General features: G+C 35.1%; 2 long non-coding RNA genes and 1 pseudogene across 2 annotated transcripts; all 3 read left to right on the forward strand.

The window, feature by feature from the left end:
- Nucleotides 1-4,451: 4,451 nt before the first annotated feature.
- On the forward strand, nt 4,452-5,987 carry LOC124449362 (annotated as a pseudogene).
- Nucleotides 5,988-6,741: 754 nt separating this feature from the next.
- Nucleotides 6,742-12,239, forward strand: LOC124449363. The gene is made up of 3 exons (XR_006949364.1): nt 6,742-6,830; nt 6,912-6,995; nt 11,970-12,239. It is a non-coding gene; the product is annotated as an uncharacterized LOC124449363 (long non-coding RNA).
- Nucleotides 12,240-18,486: 6,247 nt separating this feature from the next.
- Nucleotides 18,487-19,246, forward strand: LOC124449604. The gene is made up of 2 exons (XR_006949456.1): nt 18,487-18,613; nt 19,060-19,246. It is a non-coding gene; the product is annotated as an uncharacterized LOC124449604 (long non-coding RNA).
- Nucleotides 19,247-22,577: the final 3,331 nt, after the last annotated feature.

A 22,577-nucleotide genomic window follows, 5' to 3' on the forward strand; every position in this document is an offset into this window, starting at 1 on the left:
CTGGAGCATATTTTAGTTTCCTCATTTCCTTTGAAGTTATTTGTCGTTTCCTGGATCTGACCTCCTCTTCCTTGTGCATTGATATTATGAACTGATTTTTTTTACAGTTCTTTGGTCTCATTTTAATCTTTTTGCAATGTCCACAGTTTCAACTTTTGCAGCTAACATTTTCACAATTTCTGCATTCTCCTTTTCACTTACAGAAAGACTTTGACCCATTTTGTTCAGTTTTTCTTCTCAAATTGATTTTAAACTTCTAGTTTACCTCTATATGCAAATTTAAATTTGCAATATGTAAATTTTCAATTACACAACAGGGAAAAACTTTACTTTTTAAAACGTTGCATCTATTTCACGATTGACTCATAGTCCTTTGTTACATGCGTCGCATTGCCACAAGTTTTTTTTCTTAAACAACGTTATGCAAACCACCTTGCATAATATCGTTACACGCACTGTACGACGAGAGGACACTCAGGACAAGGTCAAAGTATTTCACACTCAGGACATTGCTTTTTGTTAAGATAATGTTTAGTCAGTGTATGATGTGTTTGCGTTTCAATATTGCATCTCCCTCTCTCTCTCTTGGAATTCCACTTTCTCTTTAATGTCTTTAGTTACTTTGCAATTTATTACGAAAAGAAAAACAATTTAAAGCATGAATTTACTGTTCTTTGTAAAAACTTAGTGTTTTTGACATGATAAAAAAAATTCTCCCATTTTTTGTGTAATTAATACCCCAAAACACCAAAACCGGGCAAATATTTTAGTCTTTTCATTACTCTATTAAATGGGGTGAATAATTATTCCTCAATTTAGAATTTCTCTATAAATTGCGGTAATTATCACCCCACATACATTTACCCCATTGGAATTTACTGTGTAACGTTTTTCTCCTATTTGCATTAATATTTGACAATACAAATGTTTTAACAGCAGCAGGAAAAGATACGTAGATATAACAAAGAAATGTCTACGATGTTATTATGGTACTAAAGGCAGCAACTTGCAGCATGCTCTATATAAGCTGTTACCATCACCTCCAGTTCTTCACAAGCAATAAAAATTAGAAAGTTTATTGAATAAAATCACTATTGACCTATTACTCAATTTTGATAAAGAAAGTCCTTTTAGGGGAACATTCATAAAGAAAGTGTATTATTTTGGAGTGCCTTTAACGATACTTTAACGATCCATAGTTTCTATTATGCTAAATCATCATAGAAACAACAATCAGAGACACCTCTGGAATTTAGGGATATTTTTTTCCAAAATTCATATATTGACATGAATGCTGCTGTCCAGACTGCGATTTTTTAAAATGAGCAAAAAATTCATGGATAAATTATAAATGCTTGGGCAAAGACAATCTCGCGAGAGACAATTCAGTCAATAATGTTGAAAAGCAAGCCATCATTGTTTAGAGTTTTCTCAGCAGAAATTTACGTCCAAAACCGTAAGTAAAGCACAACTGAAGTGTATGCATGACTGTAAAATATCAAAGTCAATTTATGGGAGTTTGTGATGCGATTTATGTCAATGTGGCGTATGGTAAGCAGATTGATGCTTCTAGATGCTTCAAAATGACTTTCCGCTATGACTTTTTTGGTGATTGGGGGAATCTTTACCGTAATATTGTAGCAAAATCTTAAATTCCTTTAAATGCATTTCAATGGCAAAAAATCAGTAGCCATAAGGTGGCACACTATTATTTACGTTATTATTCTTGAATTTCAATGCCGCCATGTTGGAGGCAAAAAATATTGAATTCTTGGGTTTCAATCAACTGCAGGGCCATGAAAAACAATAAGGTCCGCCCATGTCGTCTGGAGCTCACAATAGCAGTCTTTGCCCTCCAACATGGCAGCATCGAAATGGAAATTCTTGGATTGCAACCAACCTCCATGGAATTATCGAACAATGTGGCTAGCCCACTACGGCTGGTGCTGACAATAGCATTAATAAAGTTTTCTTTTGTATTTGACTACCAAAATGGCGATCATGACGTAAAGTGCAGTCAATTATAAACAAATATTTGGGGAATTTCAATTTATGATCATTGATCACTCAATCATTCGACAGTTATACCATACATTGCTTAACAATTTGAGAAAACTAATATTGATTTTATAAGAAGCTGTTCATTATGTGAAATAAATGAAAATTTTAAGATCTACCGATATTTATAATGCTAAGAGAGAGTGTACATCATCTCCAAAAGGGCTTCAAAACAATGATTTTTTGAAAACATAATCTTTTTATCAGCAAAGGATGGGATTGGTTAACTTAATTAAACAGCCTTCGTGAGCGTTACTGAAAGAATGAATGGCACTTCTTAATGATTCTAAAATTGTCGTCTGAATAAGAATCAGCACATGGGTTACGCAAGAGATGTTAGAATATTGCGGAGTCACATGAAACTAAATTATTTTTCTTACGTTTTGGTTGTTGTCGTGAGGGACCGTTCTATTTCTGATTGATGTTGGTACATTCAGCTTGATCCTATCACTTAACCTTTGAGACGTTCTACCTACATAGCAAGCATCACACTCATAAACTACATTTATATTCATAAACCACATTTATATTCATAAACTACATTGCTTAAAAGTTCCGCCGTTAGGGGCTCTTGTCACATGAAACTAAATTATTTTTCTTACGTTTTGGTTGTTGTCGTGAGGGACCGTTCTATTTCTGATTGAAGTTGGTATATGCCGTTTCATCCTATCACCCAACCTTTGAGACGTTCTACCTACATAGCAAGCATCACACTCACATTTATATTCATAAACTACATTCCTTAAAAGTTCCGCCGTTAGGGGTTCTTTGGGGATGGGTGGTCATTTCTTTTCAAAAATATAAAAATAAATTTACTAGCAAAAATCAAATTGTTCGTAATATTCTCAGTTTCCCTCTCAATATTATTGGAAGCCTTACCCATCCATGCATGAAGTTCAATAAACACAGGGCACTTAGCTGATCCAAAAGGCCTATCCCACGTATTTTTTGTGGATGAGAAAATTTATCAAGCATTTGTCCAGATATTTATTTGAGAGAAATGTCTTTTTCAATGAGTTGTGACCACTCTGAATGAACTCCGGCCAAATCGTTACAGTAACATAACATTTTTATGATTGTTTTCTTAATAGTAAAAATTGACCGATAGCGTTTGATCAGTATTGTCCGGAAGTACTACATTTTTCATTTAGTTGTACTTACTGCTAACTGTCAAACCAAAATAATCAATGTTGAATGTTTGGCAAACAACCGAAAGGCCGCAAACATCACAATTCAAAATCAACTGTCAACAGTCCTGGTTGATAAAATTTCAATAAAAAAGGCGTACTTTAGAAGTTTTTTGCCCATTGTTAATCTGATAGTTTCCTTTTTAATACTTTTGTAAAAATTTGTGGATTGTAACCCATTTTCGGCTTGGAATTTAATAAAAAGATCACCGGTCCTACAATTTGCATATAATTATAAAATCATATTACACAAGAGAGACGTGTACAATGTACAACATTACAGATTACGACTTCAAGGCTAATTACTAAAATTTCGCATCTGGTGCAGATTTAGCGTAGGATTTAGATAGGCTATACTTCAAAGAAATTGCCCAAAGAAACACTAAAAAGTTCCTTTTAATGTGTATTTTGTACTTGGCAAAAAAGATGAGGTCAAATTTCGCCGGAGTTGCACTTCCTAACACGTACAAATCACACGTACAAACAACGTACATGATCAACACTGAAAAAAAAACTAACGTTTTTAAAATGCTCAAACCTAGATCTAATGCATTGATGACAATTATTAAATACATCGAAAAATTAATGATTATATAAATTATAGATCAATTTGCCAACTAAAGGCTAATTTCCGTGCAGCTGCATTTTGCGTTATATCGCAAATTGCTCGCACTCTTTTCGAATAACGCGTGTACCACAAGTTCAAAAGGTCAGTAGCACTTGTGTGCTCTCGAGCAGCTCTAGATCAATGCGACAAAGTTAAATTCATTCTACTTCTAAGTGCGTTGTTTAGCTCTTAAATTCGAGATATAAAGACCACTGAAATAAAGCGGTGATTTCCTAGCTTATTCAAAATCACCGTTTTATAGGAATCCTATCCCTTCTTCTTCGACAAAGTAAATAGATAGAATTTACGGTGTTTTTTAAGCATTGCAGAAGTAAATATCTTATGTCGACAGCAGCCATGTTTCTTTTCTCAACAAACAGCGCACCAGTGACCAGTCCAATGTCCGCCAAGTGGTAAATCCTTCACAATTGAGAGCAACATGCGCCCGAGCATTTTCCTCTATGCATAAAATGCAACTGTATAGAAATTAGCATTAAAACAACAATAAACAATGCAAATCGTAAGTGTGCGTGCTTCACATAACAAAGACTCTTGAAATAATTTATTCACAACCTCCTATAGAGTCCTTAAGTGTGACGTCACGTTACCATGGCGCTAAAAAATGCAGTTCTAAACAAAATATCTTATGCGAGCGCTTTGGACACGCTTCCTTTGTTTTGAATGTCTAAAGCTTTAATTATCCAGTTTAATCCCACAAAAGACAGTAAAAAAAAAGGAAAGGTTAAAGGGTCATCCAAGGGATCAACTTTTGTTGAAGAAGTGTAAAGGACGCGGGTCAAACGGGCAAAATGGTTTACTGTTTTGCTCCTACATGTGGCCATTCGTCGGAGGGCAACACTTGCAAAGTTCTTCGCTTTTCCAAGCGCTACAAAGCAGAACGACGAGTACAAGAGAAGGATTCGACTCATAAGGATAAACTGATATTCAAAAAGAATTCCTTAATCGATGAAAATTTGATGAATTACGTGATTTTAAGTGAGATTTACGGACTCTATTCAGGTGAAGAGTTGACATCAGGACATGTGGGAGAATCATCGAATACTGAATTATAGAAGGTTCAGCTAGTTGTCTTTTTAACGGTCGCTTTGTATTTTCCGTAGCCAAAACCTTAAATCTGAGTGCTTCATCGTGTTTTGGAAGGTAGAATCCATCAATTTTGAGGATCAAATTTTTATCACTTTAATTTTCATTAAGTACGACATTAAGTACGACAGAACTACGCACAGCTTCACCTAGCCCAATTTTTTCATTGTAGTGTGGCCACAATTTCTAACATTGTTATAACATTCACTCATGTTTTGCATGAAATTTTGTTTGACGATATAATGACGTCGATTCCATCCCGAAAAAAAAACAAGATCTCTGCACCCTCCTCTTTCAGGTAATTTGAATCCTGTCGGATTGTTATAGATTGCATATATATTGAGGTAGCTGCACCGGCATTGATCAGTCAGCAAAATGCGACCTATTCATCATACAGAGGAATGAATTCCTTTAAGGTAATAGTTGGTGTTGCACCAAATGGAGTCATTACTAATGTCAGTCGGCTGTATCCAGGTTCTATTTCAGACAAGGCCATTGTGCAACAGTCTGGACTCCTTAATCACTTGACAGCTGGAGATATGATTCTGGCGGACAAGGGTTTCCTTATCCAGGATGTTGTACCACATGCTGTCTGTATCAATATCCCACCTTTTCTAAATAATGAAACTTTCACAGAGAGTGAGGTCATAAAAACAAAAGCCATAGCTAAAGCACGGATTCATGTTGAAAGAGCCAATGCTAGTCTGAAAGACTTCAAAATTATAGGCTTCATTCCTTTGTATTTGCGCTGCTATGCTGACATTTTGTTTCAGTTATGTGCAGCACTTGTAAATTTGCAATTTCCTTTCATCAAAGAGGGATGGGAAGATATGGTTTTTGAGTAGTTTAATGCTTGAAGACTACATTGGACAGTTTTTTAATAATTATTGTTGTTCAAATAGAAATAAAATAATTTGTAGACTGAGGCTTACTTAGAAGAAAATACAGCCAGAGGGGTGGGGGGAGCATTCTAATATAACAGTAAAGGGATGATTTTACCTCCTAGGGATTACAATATTTATCATCTGGTACAGCCTGGGTGTACATAGGGTGTCAAATTAGATCACTGCAAGAATTCTTTTATCATGTTTAAGAGAACAGAAGTTAAAAGAAGTTTTGACATATGTTTTACAATGGATGTCTTTTGGGGGATAAAAATAAAAGCACGTACTGCCCACAGTTACCCTTGAGGGGTCTTTCTGAACATTTCCCATGAGCATCCCATCACTTTTATATGGGAATTTCCCTTCCCCTCAGGAAAACAACATTAAATGATGTACCATTTTTCCATGTCTTTTAAATAATACCAGTTATCCTTGTGTTTATTAATAAAGATGCAAATATATGTATAGCCTGTTACCACAACTCCCTCACACCAAACTAGTAGTGGTAGGACAATTTGAGGACTGTAAACCGACGAGTATCATTATTTTTTAAAACAAATCTTTCATTAACAAGCCTCTTTTTATTTCACTACCAGAAAAAATCACGCCCTCGTGTTCATTTGAGCAACAAAAACAGTGTCAAACTTAATCTTGACATTTGGCATTCACCGTCACTTTATAAACCTTTTGTTTCATTCTTGCGTGTACTTCTCCTCGTAAAACACTCTGCTGGTAAGTAAATGCTTCAATGTGATCTGACTTAAAGTGGTTTTCGCCCTTTTTTATAGATTTCTTTTCTTCTGAGAAGAAAGAAAAAAGCGTAGCTATGGATGATGTCGCCATTTTGAATCGAATGGACGCTTGTTTAGAACTGAGATTTTTAGCACCATGGAAACGTGACGTCACCACTTAAGGACTCTATACACAAGCTAATTTGTAACATATCGACTTGACGAAGACAAATATTATCAGGTTTACTTTACAAGTTCGGTAAGTGGGTAACACCCTGGTATTTTAACAAAGCGAGCTAACACTATGCTGAAATAACACTCTTATTGCATTTTCCTAAAGCAATTAACGGTTCAAATCTTCAAAAGAGTCTTAAGAGTTGAAGTGTGCTTGGTGACGACAAGCAATTCTAAATCATCATAAAAGGTAAGCTGTCTATAAATCTGGCCATATTCACTGGAAATCGTTACATGTTAAACGTTTATTAATGTATAGATCGTAATTAACCGACATTTATACATAGTTACTAAACGGTATAAACAGATTTTTGAGCGTTTAGAGGTAGCTGAAGTCTAACGCACACTAAAGCTTTCTTGTCAGAAAAATGTCATTTTTGACCGCGTGCTATAAGCTGGAAGCTCTAATGAGTGGTCGATTTTTGCAAGTTTTTTGTTATTTGTGACTTATAGAACAATTGAAATATTCAAAATGTTTACTCGAACTGCACATTGGTTGCCTAAGGCCATATTACCTAGGGGTTAGAATGTGATGAGAAACACAAAACGCACAAGGAAATTTAATTCAAGACCTTTTACTTTTGTTTAAAAAACAACTGTACTCGGGTCATATGTTCGCAGCCTTCCTGAGCACCAAAACTAAATTTATACCATTCACTTTGACTCATCATTTTGTTTTCGTTTTTTGAGTTAATTGGACAGTTATACTACGCATTGTTTAAGATTTGAGATTACTAACATTGATTACATGAGAAGCTGTTTACTATAACCTGTGATTTTGAGTCTTTTCTGATCAATGAAGCTTTTTATTTTGACAATTTGACTGGAATGTATTTCACATACACGAAATGCTGTCCCATGTCACATATTGTCCCCTTTTCTAACTGAACACCTCATGTAGAGATGTCAAGGTGTGTTGATCTACGGCTCATATAATATTGCCTGCCAGAATTTCCAAAGGGCTGTTGATGTATGAAAAGCATTTTCTATAAAGTAAAAATGTCTTCCTATGTATGCAGATAATCCTTGAAATTTGGCAAAACAGCAAAGTATTTTTCATGATCACTAGGTAATTTTTCTGATGATCATTATAATTTCTAAACTAAATTATTTCAGATTTTCATTTAAACTAGTTTTGATCATATGAAAAGATATTTATCATGACCAGTAAGCATGACAGGTGAACCAATTTTAACATTCATGTAATTATATGATTAAAGGCATGTTGGTTACATTCTGCTTGTATTGGCAAATACAATGCTACTGGTAATTGCTATATAGCACACCTTGCATATACTTACTGAAGTTAATAGGCTAGTGTAATGCCTAATAAACATAAATGATATTAAGCTGTCCTTAATTGCAAATTTTCACGCTGATAATTTTTGCTTATTATTTGGTAGAAAAAAATTTTGAGTTTTTTCTCAAAAGATGAATTTGCTGGCACTGTATGTGGAGATGGGTTAGGGTTACAATAAACTTTATGGTTTGAAGTCTGAGCTTTTCTACACCTATGAACTTTCCTAAGTAGTACCTCATTTCTAACTTAACTCATTACATAGAGGTGTGAATACAGGTCTCTAGGGGGTCTATGCCTGACAACTTGGTAGAAATTTTTAAAGACAATATCTTTTTTGGAATAGGATTATTGTAAATTAAATTTTATGTTCCTAGACATGATAATGAGCCATACATTTGGCATGATAATGAGCCTAAATATTTGGCAAAATGTCCATTATTGTTCACTTCAGTTTTGTTTTGAAAAAAAACGTAAGCAAAATGTGTTGTTTTTACGCCAAAACGACGCCCACAAAATACATGCATTTCTCTAAAACGCTAAAAATGGCATTTCAATGCCTCTGAAATTCAAAATTTACCAGGGAAGAATGCCCTTCCAGGATCGGAGCGCCTCCGACCTTTTATGACTGATGTTTGAAAAATCCTAGATCCGCCCCTGCTTTATCTGTACTTAAAAATGATTGACATCAGACGAAATGTAACCAATAAAGAAAGAAATCAAGTGTCATACAGAATAAAATATTGATAATTTAAACTCGGGAATGTCGATAAATATATTTTGTGGCATAATGGAAAATGCTGAGTGCGGAAGTGTTAGAATATAATGTATATGCGGATTGCGGATAAGCCTCTGGATACGGATGATGGATGAGGGGATAAAACGCAATTTGTACGGTGTGTTGAGTGTGGTTTGAGTCTCAAACACAGCTGTTGAGCCTCGAGTAAAAAACTTTTTTGACTCCATTTTCAAACATAATTTTTGGTATGTGCTAAAACCTGGACTGGACTAGACTATGGACTTACCATAAACCGAGGGAGTAGATCCTTGTTTATTACGCAAAGCTTGGACTTTTAGTACCTTCCATGTATGAAGAACGTATCAGAAGACGTTTTTGATCAAAAATCGGACAAATTTTACCATTACTCAGGCACCGCAGAGGGTCGATAATTGGGTGTTATATTCATGTATTCATGTTATAATCTTTAGAAAATAATGGATTTTAAAAGAGCTTAAGTCTGCATATCATGAACATATTAATACTACCCCTCCCTCAATTGCTAAGCGATGATCAAATGTCAAGTAAAAGCAATACTAAGATATGCTCTCTCATTTTCCAGTCATTAGTAAATAAATAACTCGAGTGTAAATAATTAGTGATTATTTTTGAAAGATGCTTAAGTGTAATCATGACAATGTTTTTTATAGTTCCTACTTCCCAGCAGTTTTCTGTTATTGTAAATCGACCGTATTTTGTAAAGAAACATATGTAACATTTTAACATTACGTATAAAACCTTGTAAAATTGGTAAAAATGTAAAAATGGTGTATGTCAAATTAAACTAAGGGACATAGATGGCTAGATAACATCGACCAAGGTCTGAATAACTTTTGATATCATGCGAAAAAGAATTCAATAATTGTTTTATTATTCATCTTAACAGTTGAAATGATATTACAAACTGATGAATGTAAACCATTTTCAAACCTTCGCTAATTTGTCGCTAAAACAGAACGTTTATTTTCAAGTCTTTCGCGTTGAGATATGCTGTAAATATGCTCAAAACCAGCTTCTTCGCTTTTTAGTGTTTTCCCTATCTTTCTAAAAAAGATTTCGCTTATCGTGTTTAGAAACTGTGTTAAACATCGCTATTGTTTGATTTTTTCAAAACCGGTTTTAATGGCGTCAATAACTGTAGAAACTATTATCTGTAGATATGTCGTAACAATTGTAGATATTGAGAATTATATGCAAGTATTTGACCAATCACGCCCGAGATTGCTCACATAGGGAATAATAGTCAATAGTCTACAGTCAACATAGTCCACAGTCTAGTCCAGGTTTTAGCACATGCCAAAATTTTTGAATGATTCGTTGCTAAGATTATGGGAATAACTTACTTGTATGTTTGTATTTTCGTGTGAACTGGAAGCCATGACAACAGATTACAACATGCATGTTTTCTTTTGTCACTACTATAAAATACAGTATCTCTCTTAAGTTGTCAAACTTTATGATTTTGTAGTAATGTGTGCATGCTATGTATTCAAAAATATGCATTAGGAAGTACTCGGATACAACACGTAGGAGTTTCTGCATTGTAGATTTAACCCTTCATCAGTGTTTTATCTCCTCATCTGCATTTTATCCCCTCATCCGCATTTTATCCCTTATCCACATTTTATCCCCTCATCTGCGTTTTGTCCCTTCATCCGCTTTTTGCCCCTCGTCTGCGTTTTATCCCCTCATCCGTCATCCGTATGCGCATTTTATTCGAATCAGAGGGTGGAATACGGAGTACGTAGGAAAATTGCGGTCTCTCCTGATCCAAAGATCGATACTTCTCACACAGACTCTGCGTTTTCAATTTTATGCCCCCAAAGAGTGAAAATAGCTGAGCTCCGCTATAAAGAATCGGCTCCGCTAATCACACGCATACAACACATACTTTGCATTTTTCACTTTATGACCCATAGACCATAGAGTGAAAAATGTTGAGTTCCAGTAAAAAAGTTCTCCTCGAATCACACGCTTACAACATGAACTCTGAATCTTCAACTTCATGTCCTAATAGAGTCTGTGTTAAAAGTATCTATCTTTGGATTAGGAAAGATTCCACACTCCGAGTCCACATACCGTACTCGCTATTTTCCAACACACAAATGTTTGTTGATTAGTGGATGTAGATCGTCTAGGTTATTGCTGCTATGAAAAAAAATAAACTACGTTAGACAAACATCTCTACTTTGTATTCAAATGCCCTCTTAGGTTGTTGCGCGTGTAGTAAGAACAGAGCTTTATTTATTTTGTTTTTATTTAATGCATACAGCGCTTTATGAGAGCAATATGTAGTTTTTTGTCGCTGAAATACTTCGACGTGAATTACAAACGATGGTAGAAAATAAAATTCGAAGCTCAAAAAATGTATCAGTATGAGGTTCGCTTGCTGGAAGCTTGATGCTTATGAGGGAGTTAATTAGGAATTACCCCAATAATACACTCATTGTAACTCAATAAAACTCCCTCAAGTTTTTATCGAGACCATCAGAAATTTCCTCTTCTGCCTCAAAATGTTCCTCAATTTATTCAGAAAGTATTGTAACCGTTACTTAACTTTAGCCAATCAAATTCCCATTCCACTTCGTGTACTTTAGTAGCCGCTGACTTGTAACTGTAAAAATCGATATGTGACAAAATCCGTGAAAACATAGAGTTTAATAAATAAAATACTGAATGCTGACCGCAAAATTTAGAATAACTGGACTGCAAATTAAAACCTTAATTATTACGCAATGATTGAATCAAGATTAAAGTGTGGAAAATATTAAATAGCTTACACTATCATCTGCATTCATATATATTCTGGTATGATTTTTCAATAAATTAGAAAAATAGGGGAATCAGTATTAAAAATTTCAATGTAAAACATTTCTAAAACCTAAGCTAATATGCCCTTGGCAATTGTTTTTTTAAATTATATATTCCCTTTAACATGTCTCTGTGACCTTTTTTGTGTAAATGTTCCGGCACATCGTTTTTAAAAACCGAGGCAAAATTTTTCAATTATATTCTTTTTAAATTATCATAAAGCTTTTTTAATCATTAGTAACATTCAATAAAACAATGGGGAATTTTCATTTCTTTAGATCTTGTAATATTCAGCATTCATAATGGTCAATCCAGCCAAAAGTAACTGGCTGTTAGTATATGCTGCTGTTTTAGTTGCTGTTCCAATTGTTGCTGTGGTTGTTGCTGGAATTGTTGCTCTTAAAGTTGTTTTGTGGAGTTATTCGTACTTGACCGACTAAGTAAATAAGGAGTTGAAAATATTTAGCTCTATTTAGTTTAAGCATACTTAAATCTTTCAAATTTGTAAGTTTTGTCGATTCTCCAAAAATATGGATTGTACTCCTTTATTTTGTGTGTGTTTGGCTAAAATATCGGCAGGAATCAAGGGGGACGTTTTATTGACTATTTATTGACTTAACGAAAGAACATATGGTTGCGCTTTCTAATTTAAAGAAGAATAAGGATATAGTAATTTGCCAACCAGACAAAGGCTCTGGTGTAGTGATTTTAGATAGGGAGACTATAATAGCAAAATGCCAAACGTTTTAAACGACGAGAAAAAACTTTGCAAGCTTGGTAAATTGCCTGTTTGCGACAAAACCTCTTCAATAGAAAGGAGACTACAAACCCTTCTCTTAGAATTAAGAAAGTCAAATCAAATCAGTGAGAATTTTTACAATTTACTTCGCCTAACCGGTGCAGAAAGACCACGTATGTATGGATTGCTCAAAATCCACAAAGAGGGCGCTCCACTTCGGCCAATTCTTGCCATGATTAACTCTGCTCATCATGAGTTAGCTAAACAACTGCCAGTTGAATTTTCACCTGTTTTAAAGAAGTTCTCAATACAGTTCTCAAAGACTCGTTTACTTTTACTAATCAACTGAAACAACTAGTTCTTTCTGCTCATCATAATCTGACAATGTGCTCTTTTGATGTAGCCAGTCTTTTTACAAATGTGGCCTTTGAAGAAACTGTCGAAATCTGTGTTGATAATCTTTTTCACTCTGACATGGCTGTACCACACATGTCCGAGGGGGGTTTTAAAGAATTAATGTTAGCGGCCACTAGAGGAGTTGAGTTTATTTTTAATTATATCATATAGAAGCAAATTGATGGGGTGGCTTTGGGTTCTACTTATGGACCAGTACTTGCTAATATTTTCGTAGGCTATTATGAGTGTAAGATGTTTGCCTCTTCTGGGCCTCCAAAAAATGTTGTGGTACAAACGTTGCGTTGAAAACACCTTTTCCCTTTTTCGTAACAACAAAAATTGCCAATTATTTTTGCATAGACTCTGTTTTCTTCACTCTTCTTTAAGTCATACGTTTGAGCATGAATCAATTGTCAGTTAGCGATTTTGGATGTTCTTGTCCATAAACGCAATGGTTAATTCCTTACTAGCATTCATCGCAAGGAAACTTTTACGGGTTCGTACACACGCTTTGACTCTTTTTCTTCACACACAGAAAAGATTTCTTTAGTAAAGTGTTTAATAAAGTGAACGCTTAGACTTCCATCAGAGGAGTTCATTGAGGGTGATCTCAACTCATTGAGAAAGATATTTCTCTCAAATGGATATCCTTAAAAAATGCTTGATAAACTTTTCTCATCCACAAAAAATGAGCGGAACAGGCCTTTTGTACCAGCTAAGCTCCTTGTATTTATCAAACTTCCATGGATGGGTGAGAATATTACGGTGAATTTGTTTTTTTGCAGCAATGTATCTTATATTTTTGAAAAGAACCATTCTACCATCCACCCCAAAAGAATCTCTACCGGCACAACTTTTAAGCAATGTAATTTATAAATATAAATGTGAGTGTGATGTTTTATTCTAATCCCATATATATAATTAGTTTTGTGATAGCTTTATTTCTCTAGCAATGGCTTTTGGGATGAAAAGGTGACGTTTCTGTTGAGTCATGCTCATAAACCGCAGAGTTACGTAAAGGGAAGCAGTAAATACGTAGTTTGGTCAACCATTGTATCCGTTCCCATGCGGTTAACACCCAAGGAACAGTTATTGACGTTAGTAGAATTTCCTTATATACCTTATATAGTTAGATTAGATGAATTATTTTGACCAATAATATTATTTGCTAATTGTAGAGAATATTATAAATACTGCCTTGTAAAATAATAAAGATCAGTTCATTCACTAAGTTTACTCGTTGTTGTTACTGAAGAGAAAAGTATAATACGAAATTGAGATATGGCGAGTAACACGAACTCAACAGGTTATGGGCCCAGAGAGGTTTGCTTTTCGATGGAAGCGAAAGCAAATACGAGTTATGGGAAGTTAAATTCTTGGGCTATATGCGTCTCCAAAAGTTGTACGACGTATTTATTGAATCTGGAGATGAGAGAGAAGAACCAGCAGCTTCAAAACTGGCTGACGCTTTTGCAGAATTGGTCCAATGCCTGGACGATAGAAGTTTGTCCCTTGTGATTCGGGAGGCGAAAGATAACGGACGGCGAGCGTTAGAAATCCTCCGACGTCATTATCAAGGCAAAGGAAAACCGCGCATCATCTCTCTTTACACAGAACTCACCTCGCTGAAGAAAAGTGACGACGAAACTGTCACAGATTATATATTGCGAGTGGAACGAGCGGCAACAGCCCTAAGAGAAGCTGAGGAGACAATTAGTGATGCGCTACTCATCACGATGGTTTTGAAAGGTTTACCAAGCGTGTACGACGTTTTCACAACCGTAACAGTTCAAAGAGAGGGAGAAATGACATTTGCAGAATTTAAGAACTCATTACGAAGTCAAGAGGAAAATTTAAAATCATTGTCGCCGAAAACTGAGGGAGGAGACAATGTTATGTTTTTGAAACCAAAATTTGAAGGAAATTGCTTCAAATGTGGGCGAAAGGACATAAAAGTGCACAATGTCGAGTGAAGGGAAACAAGTGGTGCTCTATATGCAAGACCAAGACCCACGACACGAAAGACTGCCGAAAGACTAAAGAAACGTCAAAATCAGCGAAAGACGAACAGCGTAGTGACGGTGCACAGCAACACTCCTTTGTATTCGTGTCAAAGGACGAAGAAGAGACCGCTGAAGCAGACACAAAGGATACGGAGCAGGCCAACTTTACTCTACTGGTGGACACAGGAGCTACGAGCCACATCATCAACGATAAGTCAAAATTTATAGACTTTGATAGTAACTTTAATAGTAAGGCGCATGTAATTGAATTAGCAGATGGCAGTAAAGCCAACGTAGTAGTCGGTAAGGGTACTGCGGAAGTCAAATTAGTTGACTTGCATGGGAATACGCAGGATGTATTATTAAGTAATGCGTTATATGTCCCATCTTACGACCAAAATATCTTCTCAGTAAATGCTGCTGTAGAAAAGGGGGCTAAAGTCAAACTAAATAAGCACGATAAGCATGTACAGTGCCCTGATCGCACAACATTTAGAATAAGACAAAAAGGCAAACTGTACTATTTAAATAGCATATCCTCATCAAATAAAACTGCATGTTCTCTTTATGAGTGGCACAAGGTTCTAGGTCACTGCAACTACAAGGATGTTAGGAAGCTAGAGAAGGTGGTTAAGGGGATGAAAATCACAGACTTGAGGGAAGTTGAGTGTGAAGTTTGTACGCAAGGTAAAATGTGTCAGACAAAAAGTAAGCAGGAAGATAAGAAGGCGGGAGGTCCTCTTGAGTTTGTTCACACAGATCTTGCAGGTCCTATAGACCCGGAAGGAAGAGAAGGGTTTAGGTATGCGTTGTCGTTTGTTGATGATTATTCAGGATTGAATATGGTTTATTTCCTTAAACATAAAAGTGACACACCACAAGCATTAAAACAATTTTTAGCAGACGTTGCGCCATACGGAAATGTGAAGCGCATAAGAAGCGATAACGGTACTGAATTTACAAGCGAGAAATTCGAGTCGATTCTTAGAGAAAACAAAATTAGGCACGAAACCAGTGCACCTTATTCGCCACACCAGAACGGCACGGTTGAGAGATCGTGGCTAACTTTATTTAACATGGCTAGGTGTCTTTTACTAGAAGCGGAGCTACCAAAATCCATGTGGACATATGCTGTCATGGCCTCTGCTTATATTAGGAATCGCTGTTTTAATTCGAGATTAAACAAAACTCCGTTTGAAGCGTTTACTGGCTCAAAACCAGACTTAAGTAAAATGCACGTTTTTGGTTGTGTTTGCTATGGATATTCACAGAACTCTAGAAAGCTAGACCCTAGAAGTAAACAAGGTATCTTTGTAGGGTATGATAAAAATAGTCCAGCGTATCTAGTATATTATCCTGAGATTAATAAGGTAGAACGTGTAAGATGTGTTAAGTTCTTCAGGGAGGGTAGCAGGGAAATGCCAGAATTAGATGACGAAGAACTTACACCCCAAATAACAAAACTGCATGAAAGAAATCCCCAAACAGCCCAAGAAGACATTGGTACTCCAGAGACAGCTGGAGAATCTAGATACCCCACTAGGACAAGAAGTAAACCCAAATACCTTAATGAGTATGTTACCGGGGAGATTTTAGGGGAGGATACAGTCTCATATACCGTTGATTATTGTTATAGAGTATCCAATATCCCAACGACATATTCCCAAGCAATAAGCTCTGACAAAAAGGTAAAATGGCAAAAAGCCATGAGTGACGAAATGGAAGCGTTAGTCGAGAACGATACATTTGAACTTGTCCCACCCCCAACAGACAGGGACATAGTTGGGGGGAAATGGGTATACACAGTAAAAATAGGGCAAAATGAGGAAGAAACCCATAAAGCCCGTTATGTAGCGAAGGGTTACTCGCAGACACCCGGTATTGATTATAACGAAACTTTTTCACCAACTGCCCGCATGAGTTCAATTCGCGTATTGCTTCAACACGCTGTTCAAAATAACATGTTGTTGCATCAAATGGATGTAAAAACAGCTTATCTAAACGCCCCAATAGATTGCGAGATTTATATGCATCAACCCGAAGGGTATGAGCAAGTAGACAAAAACGGTAGAAAGTTAGTGTACAGATTGAAGAAGTCTTTGTATGGACTGAAACAAAGTGGTAGAAATTGGAATAACGTATTGCATGAACACTTAATCGGGAAAAATTTTAAACAATCATTAGTCGACCCATGTGTCTACACGAGATTCGACAGAAAGGATGTTACCATTATAATTGTATGGGTAGACGACCTTATCATTGCTGCGAACAATGAAACATTAATGCAGAGTGTTAAGAGAATTTTATGTGAACGCTTCAGAATGAAAGATTTAGGAGTATTGTCATGGTTCTTAGGAACTGAATTCAAATGTTCTGAAAATGAAATTACAATGAGCCAGCGGCAATATATTATTAAGTTACTAACAAAATTTGGCATCTCGGAATGTAAACCCAAACCTACCCCATCATCTTCCGATACAAATAAAATGTTGCAAGATCAATCGCCTGAGTTAGAAGATCCGAGTCTTTACAGACAAATTGTCGGTAGCCTTATTTATGTTATGACAGGTACTAGACCTGATTTGTGTTTTATCGTAACAAAGCTATCCCAAAAGATGTCAAAACCGACGGAAGCGAACTTAGTGGAAGCAAAGCATGTCCTTAGATACTTACAGAATACAAGCGATCAAACAATTACTTTTAGAAAATGTGAAAATGCTTTAAAATTGGTTGGTTTTCTGATTCTGATTGGGCTGGCGATGTAGATGACAGGCGTAGTATTTCAGGTTACGGTTTCAGATTGAGTGAGAACAGTGGTTTGGTTTCTTGGAGGTAAAAGCAGTCCACAGTTGCTTTGTCAACTTGTGAGGCTGAGTATATGGCATTGACGGAGGCTATTCAGGAAGCAAAATTTCTGAAACAATTGTGTGTTGATTTGCGTATTTGTAAGAGTGGTGAACGTGTAGTGTTGAATGTTGACAATCAGGGTGCAATTAACTTAGCTAAGAACCCAATGTACCACAAAAGATCAAAACACATAGATATTAAATATCACTTCATAAGGAGTGAAATAAGGGCTGGTAATGTAGAGATTGTATATGTAGCGACACATGAAAATGTGGCTGATATATTTACGAAAGCTGTAAGTAAGATTAAATTAAGTAGATTCAAAACATTTATAACTGGTAAATAGATATTAATTTGTAATTTAGTTAATGAGCAAGTGGGGGTGTTGAGTCATGCTCATAAACCGCAGAGTTACGTAAAGGGAAGCAGTAAATACGTAGTTTGGTCAACCATTGTATCCGTTCCCATGCGGTTAACACCCAAGGAACAGTTATTGACGTTAGTAGAATTTCCTTATATACCTTATATAGTTAGATTAGATGAATTATTTTGACCAATAATATTATTTGCTAATTCTAGAGAATATTATAAATACTGCCTTGTAAAATAATAAAGATCAGTTCATTCACTAAGTTTACTCGTTGTTGTTACTGAAAGAGAAAAGTATAATACGAAATTGAGATATGGCGAGTAACACGAACTCAACAGTTTCCATTTTCTATTTATTGTTGTTCTTTTTTTCGGATTAAACATGCTTTCAAATTGTATCGTGAAATTTTGCTTTTTTAAAAATTTTGGTTGTTTATGTGAGACACCTTCCCTCCACAAGACATGAGATTCAACTTGCGATTGTCCCATTTACCTCCTATATTCTCCACCCTGGTTTCATGAATATCATTGATAATAATGACTGAAAAAGAACGTTCTGCAGCCTTTGGTAGGTTTATTTTATTAGACATTGAACTATATATAGCCAGTTCGGAACAAATATACTTTATTCTAGTTTCATGTATAGAACTTGGATTGTGGTTTCAGGATTTCTCTGACAAAGGCTGTTAGATTATCAAGGTGAAGTTCCACTTTCCATTATATTGATGTTTCAAAGCACTAAGACCTTTTTTATGCTAAAGCATAGGCCTTTATTCTTTGTGATTTTTTATACTTATATACTCGTAAAAATTATATGATCATTACACAGTGATATATTAAAGTTAGCCTTTAATGATCTTCAAGTTTTGACATTTGCAATTGTTTTCAAATAATAGAATATATGACAGCCAGGGTTTTAGGCCAAATTTTAGATACTTCTTGAATGTCAAGCAACCAATTTTACAACAATTGAATGACTTCATGTTATATTTCTAGTATTTTCCATATTTGTAGAAACACAACTGCTTACAGTCAAATGGACAAGTCTAAAGATAAAAGAAAGAGCAAGCATGGTTAGCGTTTTATTTTATCGAAAATTGTTAATCTGGCTTAGGATTTAACATTTTTGACCAAATGAGTTTAAACTTAATGTGGACTATAATAACTTCTGCATGCTTTATAAATTACAAATATCAGTCTTGGAATCATGATTGAAGCGTATTTCATTTTTTAGTCTTAAGACATACACCTAAAAACAATTGAAGGCAACGGAAAAAAGCCTTTTCAATTTTGAATACCTATTTCATCAACTTTATGTTCTTCTTTCTTGACATTACCACTATCCTTTTCTCAAAAAAATCCAGACTTGACTGGATCTGCTGCTTTCTCAACGCCTGAGTCAATGAATTGTCTAGAAGATACGCACCAGATCACATTGATGAAGATCAACAGATTGATGGTGTCAGAAACCATTATCATTTATTTGTCTTCAATAAAACAAAACCTCTCACAGAATCGACATCAGTTTCGTAGAAACCAGAGCGTAATAGTTGGAAATAAAACTATTCTAATATCTATGCTTGAATCAGGTTATGGAAGCGTCAGCAGTTACAGAACTTTAAACATTGAAGCATGTTCTAAAACAACCACTTAAGATGTTGGCTACTGGTACAATTTTGACAATGCAAAACATGAATGCACATTAACACTGCGTTGGGTTATCGTACCGTGGACACTCTATTTTAAGTTCACTTCTCTTTAGTGTATCTTCTTTCCTGTAATAAAGCAAAATGTGTATTAAGAAGAGAATGTCAATAAAATTTCTATCCTCATCTTTGCATATTTCAGAAAGTTTTAAACCCTGAAGAAAGGATTATTAGTTGTGTAGCTGGGCAGGAAGTGTTGAAAAAAGTTATTAATCTCAATCTCTATGGCTAATAATAAAATAAATCCACTAATTGTTATCAACATTGCCGACAACCATTTGCGTCATTCTTGCAAGTATTAAAATATACATTAATGCCTATTGAAATGAAAAGACATAGATCATATGAAATAAAAGTTTTGAACATTTTCTTTGGTGGAAAAAATTATTTGTCAAATGGGTGCAATTAACAAGAATTATCTGTATACTTGTTGTATATAATTTTACACATCGTCAACGTTGTTTCAACTGAATTAATTTACTTATAATCATTTCATGAGCTAAATTATTTCTGTGATTATCAGACTTTTTTTGCATTTTTTGGATGTTAAATTTTCTTGTTTTTAAACATCAACTTAAATGCGTATGTAGAATGCTGTAGCGTCTGCAGATTCTGGTGAAATTGTAGCCAAATAAGTAGTACAAAATGCATCTTTGTTCAGTTTTTATGTTTGACTGAAAAAATAGTATGGACTCCAATAAACTGAAGTTATGTGATAATATTTACATGCTATTGAGACAAAAAGTCTGCTTTATGTTTTACACGAATAACACAACATCGAATGAATATATTGAGATTTTTGTTCTTGTTAATAGAGAATATGTTTAATTTATTAAGTTTTTGTTAAGGATGATATAAGTTAAGAGGTCTCAGCAAATACATACAACTTTGACTCAATGGAACGCCTTATCAAGGGAAAGGAATGTCTGTGTTATAAAGAAATAGACGAATGTTTTGCTTGTCTAGAAGATGAACGTGTTCTTCAATACACTTGAACTGCTCAAGCATGCATTACCAAACATCTAGTATTTGATACCATTTGCCTAGATAAAGGATTCTTAAGATTAACATCTTCTAACTATAGAAAATTGGAGAAAACATGATACAAGCAAACAGGATCAGAAGACATGTGAGTATTAAGTGTGCATGTTACAGTTCAGGAATGCAAGAAATCTGCAAAAAGATGCATACTGTATACCAATGTATAATTATATGTATAATGCCATAATTCTAGAATCACGCAGTAAGTGTGGCTTAAAGAGAATTTATTCATCTTGTCTATGGTCTTGTTGCGCAAAAAAGAATTTCACTACGGGCATGTGCATACAGTGTCATCAGGAAAACATTCAACAAGCTGATCCTAATGAATATTTTGTTAGCTCTGCATTATGATTCACATAAACTAGCTTGCAATATGCATAAATTTGTTAAAACAAGTAGTATTATAAATTTATAAATTAATTCATCAGATTTAGCTTTACATTTCAAAACATATCCTCAGCTGTTCTTGCAAACTCTTCTACAACCATTGCCTGAAGAATGCAACAAAACAGGGAATTCTTTGCACTAGTTAGCATGCATGGTATTCAGAGGGCAGGGTTCATTTGATGTAACTTATAAGATGCTTTCTTAAAGGTTTCCTTGTCAGCCTCCAACAATGTGCTGAATATTTCATTCATATAATCTTTAATAGTGTTCATCCATTCATTATAATGGCATTTATTTTTCATATTAAAATTATGGAAGCAATTGACTAGACTATAAAAAATTGTCGTACAATACTTTGGATGAACTTTGACATTTCGGACGGTTGCTTCCCATTATAAATTTAGGATAAAAAACTTTCATTTGGTCACTCTATCCTCATTTTTTTATTTTCCTGACATAGATTAAGATTAAAATGGAGAGCAGCAATAATATGTCAATGAAAAAGTAAGGTGCAACTTGATTTCATCCTGACTGTTTAGAAATGGCAGAACATCCAATTCTTTGCATGCAGTACATTCCCTAATAAAAGTAGGCAGTCATCTTTGGAAAAAAATGGCTAAGTACTAACTAGAAGCCCTCAAGGCAACTTGTTTGGGCAGTTGGTGTAGCCTGCTTTAGGATAAAATAGCTATAACGTTAAATAAAGAGACTCACACCAATATTAACTGTACACGTGTAATGAATGTAATCGTATATCGGAAGTAAATAAGTCAGGTCATAATTACGTAATCGTAATGTTATTCTAACACTCCCATGTAGGGATTTTGTAATACAGTAACAATTTTTCAACATATTTTAACGTTGAAAAGGTTTGTAAGCTTTTCAAATAGATCTTTGCACAGTCCTTTGGTCATGATATCTGCTATCATGTCCTTTGATGCCCAATATTTGATATGAATTTCTTTCGCATTTCTTCGTTCAAGAATAAAATGGTATGTTATATGAATATGTTTGGTTCTATTATGTAATCTAGGGTTCCGTGCGATTTCAATTGATTATTCTCGTGGATTTTTGTTGGTGATTATGGTTTGCATCCCAAGTCAATCGTATCCAGATTACTTCCTAAGAAGCTTGACTTAGCAAATATATTCAGCTTTAGTACTTGATCTTGCGACAGTAGAATGTTTCCTGCTGGTACAACTGATGTTTGAGTTGTTTATTTAAAAAACATATCCAGACGTTGAACGTGGAGTATCTAGGTCTCCAACGTGATAAACATCTGAATAACCATGTAAATTGCAACCTCCATCGTTGCTGAACTTCAGACAATATTTCAACGTTCCTTTTACACACCTAAAGATTCGCTTTACTCCTTGACGATGAGTCTTACTTGGGACT

Source organism: Xenia sp. Carnegie-2017, unplaced genomic scaffold, assembly GCF_021976095.1.
Source record: "Xenia sp. Carnegie-2017 unplaced genomic scaffold, XeniaSp_v1 HiC_scaffold_23, whole genome shotgun sequence".
Classification (NCBI taxonomy): Eukaryota; Metazoa; Cnidaria; class Anthozoa; order Malacalcyonacea; family Xeniidae; genus Xenia; species Xenia sp. Carnegie-2017.